Source organism: Aegilops tauschii, chromosome 7 (genome assembly GCF_002575655.3).
Source record: "Aegilops tauschii subsp. strangulata cultivar AL8/78 chromosome 7, Aet v6.0, whole genome shotgun sequence".
NCBI classification, from domain to species: domain Eukaryota; kingdom Viridiplantae; phylum Streptophyta; class Magnoliopsida; order Poales; family Poaceae; genus Aegilops; species Aegilops tauschii.
The window spans coordinates 619,914,078-619,924,425 of NC_053041.3; the positions used below are offsets into that span (position 1 = coordinate 619,914,078).

The window sequence follows — 10,348 nt, forward strand, 5'->3', positions numbered from 1 at the left end:
CCTCATCTAAACGCTATAGCGTGCTATAGCGGGCTATTTAAAAATTTGAAAAATATTTACCCTGAAATAGTGATATTAAAAATATAGTATTATGTATTTACTGATACTAATTTGGCGTTCAATTTCTGGATAATTTTTTCTAGAAATTCGGTCAAAATTTGCACGGTTTGACTTGTTTGTCTTTATTCCTTCTTATTTGGTCATTAGTGTATATCTAAAACTAAATAGTTTAGAAATTGTCCAGTGATGATTAATTAAGCATTAGTATTGATGGCTTACATCTAACCTTATTTTAGTTTCCTCAATCCGTCTCATCATTGATCATAATGTAGTTATGCTTAAATTTGGTGCAAAATCATGGCTCTTCTGCACATGCTCATCTTACAAATTATTAATATCTCTTGCGCATCTATATTGAGAAAACAGTATAATGGGGTGAGCTACGGCTCTCCACATCAATTTAACGCTAAAAACCGTTCGATTGCGTCACTCAACGCTCCTGATCGTCCTGTCATCCCACCTCACCCCATGGCCTTTTGTACCGCTCCAACTCGGGCTTCCCGGTCGGCCCAACGTTAATGGGCTGCTGCTCCGGACAGCGATCTGGGCGCCCGCTCATTCACTGATGCATCGTAATGCCTGATCGTGAACAGACGGTTGCGATCAGCACATGGCTATGGGAGCGCGTGTGGGGTGGGGTTGTTGCTCGCCGCCGATTTGGGCGAACCCTAGCGGTGATGGCGGCAGCCTTCTCTCACCACCGCACACCCTACCAAAAGCATAGATACGATGACCAAGTCCGCTCCATCGTCTTGTCCTCCCATGCATCTTCCATCCTGCGCCCGCATAATATCGACCCACCCCTTCTGCGGGCACCAGCCGGGTTGCTAGCTGCAGGGGAAGCGGCCGTGAAGGAGAGACAGTGTGCCGACGTTGCCGCAGCCGTTTAGCTTTCTGCCCAGCTTCCATTCTCCTCACCGTGCTGACTACGGGACACAGACACGTGCAGAAGTCTCTTTTCCTTCTGCTTCCTCTCGGTTAATCATGGGGATGTGCGTGTTTTTCCTAAGTGGTGGTTACTAGATTACAGTCTCTCTTTGGTTTTGTGAAGGTAACTTGTTTACTGAGTTTCATTGATCAGCTCGAGTTTGTTTTATAGGTAACTTGTTCGACCTTTTATGTCGCAAGGGGGGGGGGGGGGGGGGGGGGTTGTTGTCAAGATTGAACCCTTTTTCTTAATGCTGACTTCATGTCGCTATTTTGATTCTTTGCAGAGCCATGTTCACACACTCCCCATCTTCCCATTCATTAGTAAAGCACCTGCTAATGTTAATAAACTATTGCTATTATATTGGCGCAAATGTGTCACTGTTTTAAATAGCCCGATATAGCTCCGCTATAGCGTTTACAAAAGGTCTTGCGCTAAGAGACTTTGGTCCAAACAAATGAACAAATATTTTAAATAGCGCGCTATAGCTCCGCTATAGCATTTGGAAGAGGTCCGCCGCTAAGATGCTTAGCGCGCTATTTAAAACTATGAAATGTGTACAGTGTGATCATCTCCCATCATCTTCCTATGGTTCCTGCTCCCAGTGTTGATCATTATTCTCCTGTGGGCATCAAAGAAATAGAATGTAAGTAGGATGACCCTAATTTTTTTTATCCCAATAATGGATTTGGCATATGAGAGTGTGACGTTTTTCTTACTGAGGTTCAGTAGCAGTCACCATTCTTCAATCATTTATGAAAGGATCTAAAAAAACATTTCCTAGCTGATATGTATTCCAAATCCCGACTTAGAAATGGTCATTTTAGATGGAGCGGAGTACACAATTATTATAGTTACATTTGTTTTCTTGCCGGACCAAGTTATTTAATAATGATATGAATATCTTGCAATATGGTTGGTGGTGTGTTAGACACTTGATCAAACAAATAACTTTTTCAGAATAAATGGACCCAAGTTGTTTTTAGAACTTGCTTCCCTGCATATTCTATGGACTCCATGAAGATTTAAATCACATCAGATATAAACCATGTTTCAAAGAAATGTACTCAGATAGCCATCCAAATGAAGATGCTCTTTAGTTCTCATTCTCATTGTTGTGAGTGTTGTGAGTGCACGGAAGATAGCTTATGCAATTCATAGTGTTGTCTTTGATTGTATGAGTATTTTGTTTGCCGTTACATTGGGCAATATAATGTTTCAGAGGTCATGGGCCATGATAAGGTAGAGTTTGATGTACCACCATGTGGTGGTCATAAACTTGCAGTGGAAGGATACCGACAAATCGCATAGCATGGCAATATGGTTATTTCCATGACGCTTCCCTATGGCATGTTCTAGGTATGCTTTTTCTGTGACATTATTTGTATGACATGGGAAAGTGATTGATGTAATGCTCAAGCTTCGTGTTATGATACTATCATGTGATTTCCATTGTTTGTTCTTGCGTATGGATATTTGTGTGCTAGCGTTGGACCTTTATTTTCTTTACTTCTAGCGTAATGTGTTTTAAGGTCACACTTTGGTTAGTCCCATATATTTATGTGAAGGATTGCTGAAATGAACTACAAAATTTGATCGTCGCCTTTTCAGCATTCTTTATGTTTAGCATTCTCCTATTGTAGGTTTGCTATTTGGTAGACAATCATCTACGTACTTAAGAAAATGAAATGTATATTGACTTTTGTTATTTATGTAAGGTCGTAGTACAACTGATAATAATAATATATATTGTGACTATATTACATGCTTGCTAATAATAATACCATCTCCAAACATAGCATTTGCATACTGATGAAATGTAGCCTAAGTTCGAACAAGTGTGTCATAGCGTAGCTTATGAATAATGTACCTTTTCAGATTAGTACATGCCATTTTTTGCCCTGAAACTGTAGGTTATAGAAGCTCTTCTGATATTCTATAGCTCATCTTTCGTTTTATTATATAGGTATTACATGGTTAGTGTTTGTTCAGTGAACGGTCAGCCTAACTAGACCTGAAGCTCATACACATGTCCTATCTCGGCGAGGGCATGTGTTTGTGCATACTCCTCCCTGTTCAAGTGCTAACGCAGACAAATGCATTAATGAATGTCTACTTTGGAACTGTGTATTGTCTTTTTGCTGGTAATATATTTGTGTTAGAACATAACCAATGTTAAGTATTCAAGCAGTCATGTGGCGTAAGCATTGTAAATTTGAACTGTTCAAAATATATACATGATTGAAATTTATTATTTCTAAAATAGACGGGCGCGGCAACGCGCGCCTTCATGGTCTAGTATCCATCAAAACATGCTCATCATAACGTCAGAGGTGTTCGGGCTGAACCATTTTTCACCACCTTCAACATGGTGACCACAAGGTGAGCTTGCGTGCGCTGGTAAGCAATGCTTCGCATTCTCTTTCCTGATCATTGGCATGTGTCTGTGTCTTCGGGTCTGCTGTAGCATTTGTATACTTTATCAGAGCAAGGAAGTTTTATAGGCGAGTTATATACGCTAGACTGCTGTCTTTTTGTTTTGTAAACGACGCTCTGTTTTTGTTCTGTTCTTACAACAATATCATGTTACATTTGGTCAGGGCTGAAGGAATGCAGAATTGGGTTGCTTAATTAGTTAATTAATTAATGAACGGGCCAATTCAGATTTGGGTTGCTTAATTAACTCTAGGAGCAGGAGAAATTCGATTGCTAATTGCGTATTGTCACTGTCATGCGTAGTGGCGACATTGTGTTGGTGAAATGGTAATGAAGCCTGCATGATACCATGTTTATTTTTTAATTCCCTGAAAAAAACTTGTTGGCCTTTTGGTGTATGAAAAGCGTGTGGTTCTTGTTACTGTAGCATTTTGTATTGTTGCACGCTTTATATGCAGCAGCATTACAAGTGAGAGAAGAAAGAAATATTGTTTCAGTTGAGAGGTGCATTATTTTTCTCTCACCAAACACTGCATTTTTGTTTTGTAAGGGAGCACTAGTGAACAAGCTCATTCTTTTTCTTTGGCTTCCTGTTGTGATGTCACTTCACTTGTCACCTTGCTTAATATCCCCATTGGCTGCCTCGGGTGCTTTGTCTTTGTCTTTGCCTTTCTTCACCTCTGTCTCCTCTTTCTCCTTGGCTTTCTTCGCTTGAGCCTCCTCTGCCTCCTTCACCTTGGCCGCCGCCGCTTCCTCCTTGGCCTGCTTGAGCGCCTCGATTAGGCCTATCAAGCACACATCCGGGTCCCTCTTTTTCTTCTTCGACATGGGCATCAGGTTCTCTGCAACGTCAGCGGGCGACATGTCGGTCTCCTCGAGCAGGCGCTGGACTTCCCCAAACAGCTCGTGCTCAATGACATCTAGGTAGTTCTTGGCGAGCACCTTGAAGCCCTCAAAGCGGCAGTAGGACATCTCGATGTGCTTGTCCATCCTGCCCCGCCGGATCAGCGCCGGGTCCAGCTTCTCCTTGTGGTTGGTGGTGAAGATGATGATCCGCTCACCTCCGCAAGCAGACCACAGCCCGTCGATGAAGTTAAGCAGGCCCGAGAGCGTCACCTTGGTGGCATCGTCCTTCTCTGGCTCTATCGGTAGCTTGGGCTTGTCATCGTTGTCGGAGTCCTTGTTGCTTGAGGCCTTCTTGTCCTTGCGGCGTTTTCCTGTGAAGTCGACGGAGCAGTCGATGTCCTCTATGACGATGATGGACTTGCCCGTTGTCTCGATGAAGAGCTTCCGTAACTCGGTGTTGTTCTTGACCGCCGTGAGCTCGAGGTCGTAGACGTCATAGTCGAGGAAGTTGGCCATGGCGGCGATCATGGTAGACTTGCCGGTGCCAGGCGGTCCGTAAAGAAGGTACCCACGCTTCCATGCCTTGCCGACCTTGGCATAGTATTCCTTGCTCTCCTGGAAGGCCATGAGGTCGTCGATGACAGCTTCCTTCTCATCGGGGTGCATGGCGAGCGTGTCAAAGGTGGCGGGGTGCTCGAAGGGGACATGGCTCCAGACGCTTTTGCCCTTGTAGGGGTTCCAACTACCACTAGCATTGTTGGTGAAGAGGCGGCGTTGGCGGTTCTTCACAGTGACAGCGCGGCCCTCGCCGAGTACGAAAGGAAGGTAGGAGTCAACGACAAGGTCGCGGTGCCGCTGATGGAAGACGACTCGGTAGAAGCGCCTCTCGTCCCCGCCGGGGTATAAGCTGATGACGTTGGCCTTGGACTGCCTCTTGGAGGCGTACCACCAGATGGTGATCCCGGAGAAGTCGTCAGTGACCTCCTCGTGGTCGTCCACGGAGACCCGGAGGTTCTTGCTGTCCTTGCCGAGCTCAGCCTTGAGCTTGCGCGCGCGGCGGGCGCAGGCATCGCTGAGGTAGGCCTCGACGGCAAGGAAGAAGTCGCTGCGCTGGAAGCGCTCGGCGCCGTACTCGGAAATGGTGATCTGGAGGTAGGGATTGAAGAAGGCAGCGAGCTTGGCGGCTCACGTGGTGAGGTAGAGGCGGAAGGTGGGGGGCACGTAGTTCTGCACCACGGACCAGAGGAAGATGACGGTCGCCACCGCCGATCCGAGCCCCGCCCACCTCTCCACCACCGCCGGTGCCATGGCCGGACCTAGCGCTCCTCTTGATATTGTGTGGATGTAAAGCCGTAGTGACCTGGACTGGACTGGACATGCGTGTACATGTTGCGTATATAATGACATGCGTGTGTGGTGATTTTGCTGAAGTTGAAGCTTAGCTAAGCACGTGCTGTCGTGATCGTTGGGGCCGGAGCAGGTGAGGAGAACCGGCGAGCGTTGATCGAACAGTCCATGGAAACGAGATTACTTAATGGATCCAATGGCAAATGCAGACTTGGCTAGCTCAGTTTTGTAGCCAACCAGATGCGTCAGGATTGCGATTGTTAATTGCATCATGAAACATTTTTTAGACGATTGATTGCATCTTGTTACAACAGGCTAGTATAAAATTTTGCATGTGTATTATACAATAGTAGGTAGCTTTGAAACTAATCAGAGATGCATGAGGTCGGCATCGTGCTGAGTCGTCAGCGAGATGAAGCATGGGTGACGATTTGCATGGTGCTGATGACCCCCGAGGACAAGGCACAGTTTAGCTTTTTTTTTTCTTCCCTGGGAAAGGCACAGCTTAGCTGGACGGAAGACGATCGAGGTGGCTCGCTGGGCCGTGAACGAGTACACCGCTCGGTCGGGCGTGTACAAACCACACCGTGCCGAAAGAAACATTAGTACCACACCGCTCGCCACGAATCCTACGTCACGGTCTAAATAGCCTGGTAGTGACCAACCTATTGCCGACGACGCAAGCATATACACCAGCTTGCTGGTCCAGGGTCTGCCGAGGCAAAAAGCAGTCATGACGTACTTCTGGCCGGGCCAGGCCACGGGCCTGTCACCTGAAGTTGCCTTTAACTCAGCATGAGGGGGGCTAAAAGTACGGATTCACGTCAATCTTCTCTTTTCTTCTGAGCCTTCGCTTTTCTTATACCAACATCTATTATAAAAGTTTGAAGTACAAGCTATTTCAAACATATTAAAAATTATATGAATGTCATTGGGCCACCAAACGATCACTATATCGTTGTCAGAACGGCTCACTGAGAGCCTTCATTTTTCAGCCTCTGCTATTCCTATGTTACTTCATTTGCTGAGATTTTAATAGAACTCGACCTTTTGGTCATCCGGAAATTAAGAAATGACGATTTCTTTTAAGGAAAATCATAAGCTTTATTACGGAATAATAGTTGGCAAATATACGATTATAAGGCTATCAACATTTTTTTGAATCTGGCTATCAACATAGGTTAGAACATTATACTCCCAATAACAGCGGGACCTTGTGCGCACGCGCGCACGCACACACACTTATTTGGGTCAATTCATCGGCAACACCACTGAAATTTCTTTTTTTGACGGAACCTCGTCAAAGGGCGGGGAGCTCCCGCATTGCATTAAGAAGAAGAGAATTGGTCCAGTTAATAAGGGAAACCGGACCTAAAAACCGTACATGGCACGGTTAATCAAGGAAAACCGGCGAAGACCACACACACCCGACTAGCACTCAAGGAACATCGTCCGAGCCGGATACAAGAGTGCCTAGGCCCAAGACCATCGACAACACAACATACCCAACCAAATCAACCTCTGCAACCTCAAGAACACGCCTGCAACCAGATGTGCACTCACGCCTAACCTTCAGAAAAATGCTATCACACATTAACCTCCACCAAGGCACGAATTGCCTGGATCGCCGTCGACGTAGCGGTTTCTTGTACATCCGCAAATAAGACTTCATCTTCTCTTGCACATCCTCCTCGGTGACTTTTTTAGATGTCGTTCCCTTCGGTAGCTCCCCAAAAGCCTCCGCCAACCTATATTCAGCATGCTTGGCAGCCGGGATGTTGGAACTTTTGTTCTTATTATCCAAACGTCCACTAGGCCTCTCGGAACAAGTAGATGCCCCTTCAATCTGCACATGAATTGGTGCTTCGAGCAAGGACCGTGGCGCTGTGCAACTGAAACTACTTAGGAACTCATCCAGCAAGGTGGTTCAAGCCGGACCTTGAGGCATGCCAATGTCATCAAGTAGCTTCCCGGACCCCGAAGACATCATAGTGGTCGTGCCCCCTGAAGAAAGCATCACTGGAGAGGAGACCAAGGGAGGTACCTCTACAGCCAAGCCAGCGAGCAAAACCACCTCAATCTGCTCCATGTCCTTGCTCACTTTGACTATCTCCTCAAACGTTCCTTGCTCCTCCTCATGTTGAATCACCATCTAGTGCAAAACTACATCCAAAGTAGGAAGAACATCTGCACCATAGTAGCCAGTACCTCAGACGAGCAAGCAGCCACACTAGTCTCACTAACACCCTTAGCACAAGCAACAACGAGAGGCGCCGGTTCCTCATGCTCACACCAGGGGGGAGGCAGACCCATCGGCGCCGAGGAAGAGAAAGGTCCCCCACCGATCCTCGTAGTCCCTCCCTCTCGCACCTCAGGAGACCCATTGATGGCCGGCGAAGAAACAACACTTCCACTGATAACCTCCAGCCGCTCTAAGAGGATCGAAACCTGAACTGCCCAACCCTGCAGAGTGAACGCCATGTCGCGGAGAGGCTGAATGACCTCCTCTGTACGAGCGGCAGCCAGGGCTTGCACCTCGATGCGCAGCGCCTCGATCTGAGCTGCAAAGTGGGGTTGCAGCAGCCCCAATTCAGCATCAATGGAAGACTTGACGAGGTCGGCAAGACCTGAGCAGGGGGAGCCGGAGTTGCTACAAGGCGCCTCCTGAACGAGCACAGCCGGAGAGGCAGCAACGGAGGCCCACGAGCAATGTCGCGGATATGGCGGAGGCGCGTGGCAGGGTAGCGCATCCGGTGGCCGACGTGGAGAGGCCGCAGGCGAGGGGAGTGGCGGGTTGAAGCTTGTCTGGACGGAAGGCGCGTCAGGCACTCCCGCTCGCGGTGGCCAGAGATGCCACAACCCAGGCACCTTATAGGGTCGCGGCAGTTAGCCACGAAGTGCTCCGACGCGAGGCAACGGAAGCAGCGGCCATACATTCTCCTCTTGAAGGCGAGGGAGAGACCGACCCCTTTCCCGGGAGATGGAGTAGGCGCCTTCTCCATCCGCGAACGACGCTGTCCCCCACCCTCCACCCAAGGCTGCACAGGTGCCTCGGCGACTAGCTTTGGGGTAGAGTTCGCGGGAAGGCGAGGTGGAGGAGGTGGCAGCAGGAGCTCAGAGCACCCTAGGGAGCAAGGGACGGGAGCCTCCAGCCCTCCAACGGCGGCAGCAAGCGAGGGATCTGGATCTGGATTAGGAGGGCGGAGGGAGCGAGGGGTGGAGGTGGAGTGGTAGCTGGGAGGGCTGCTAGGGAGAGGGAGGAGGAAGCTGAGGAGGCCATGAGACAAGGATGAGAGGAGCTCGGGGATCGAATATGTGTGTTGGTTGAGGCGTACCCGTACTGCTTCATTTACATGAAATAACATCACACGCACGAAACCAAGCCTTAGGATAACTCCAATGCGGATCACGTATTGGACACCACCATTGTCTAAAAAACCTATTGGACATCACCAAGACCTCTTTTCCCCCTCATGCTAGGGTTAGCTTTTTCCTCAGAGGCGATGGCGACTTGGGCTTAGAGAGGACGACCTCCATGATGTTCCTGTGCAACAGGATGAAGCACTGACGACTAATTTGACATGATGGATAGCCATTGCCCGAGTCCATATGGACAAGCCCAACAACCAATATTGGTTTTAGAAGAACATGAGAGCGGGGTGGAATTTGGCCAAGGAGGTGAACCTTCGCCCCTGAACGACAACCTTTACACCTTGCAGTTCTATTGCCTTGACGATTCGAAACAGGTTGGAAGAAGGGCCCTAGAATTTCCGTGGTAATGTCGTGGTGTTGGCGCCATATGAAGGGTTTACAAAACCCTCGTCGACCAAGCTCGATTCTCTGAAGATATGGACCTAAATCGACGACCTACCACACGAGTATGTGTCGTTATTGAAATAACTGGCAGGCGATAAACGGGCGGAACAGCGAGGGTCAAGAAATGCGAGCAGCCGCGGGGCCGAGGGGCAGGAGGAGCGGGCCAAGGGTCGCCGGACGGGAGGACGAAGCTGAGGCGGACGGGTGCCACGCAGTTCGGGCGGACCCCAGCTCAGAGCGGCCTGCAACGCCCCATCAACGGCGGCGACGCAGGCGCGACCCATCCCGCGGCAAAGCACCGCCCTTTGCACCGGTCGTCACCTGCGTCGGCGGCAGCCTCCGCGAGCCCGTGCCCGAACCTCGCTCCTGGGAGGTTGAGATGGGGGCCACGCTAGATGGCGCGGCGAGAGCCAGGCGTCGGGGGGGGAGGGAGAAGCGGGGATGGGGGCTCTAGCACCGGCGGAGACGGGGTCGTCATCTGCGAGGTCGGCCCACCGGATCCTTACCGGTGCAGCGCCAAGCGGAGCGGCAGGGGGGGACGGGCAGGGCGCGGGAGGCGGCGGAGGCGGGGGCGCCGGCGAGGAGCAGGCAGCGGGGACGACCGAGGGCAAGGGCGCCGGCGAGTCGCCCGAAGGCGGAATCGCAGGAGCGCGCTCCATAAAGCCAATCGTTGCCTGATACCCCTTCCAGCGGCACCCCTTGATCAGATATCTTTTCTTACTGGAGTATTGGCGAAGGTTCACCTCCAAGTCCAGGCGACCGGCCTGCTTCGTCAGCTCCAGGTGGCCCTGCCGCTCCCCTCCTCGGCCTCCGGGACGGCGGCAGCGGCGCTGGTGCATCGAGGGGAAACCCTCCGCGCTGGTACCCCTCCCCCTGCTCCCTGGGCCCTAGGGTCTTGGGCCGTGGCCTAGTGGG

General features: G+C 49.8%; 1 pseudogene; it reads right to left on the reverse strand.

The window, feature by feature from the left end:
* Positions 1–2,701: 2,701 nt before the first annotated feature.
* Positions 2,702–6,573, reverse strand: LOC141027869 (AAA-ATPase ASD, mitochondrial-like; annotated as a pseudogene).
* Between the last annotated feature and the right edge of the window lie 3,775 nt (positions 6,574–10,348).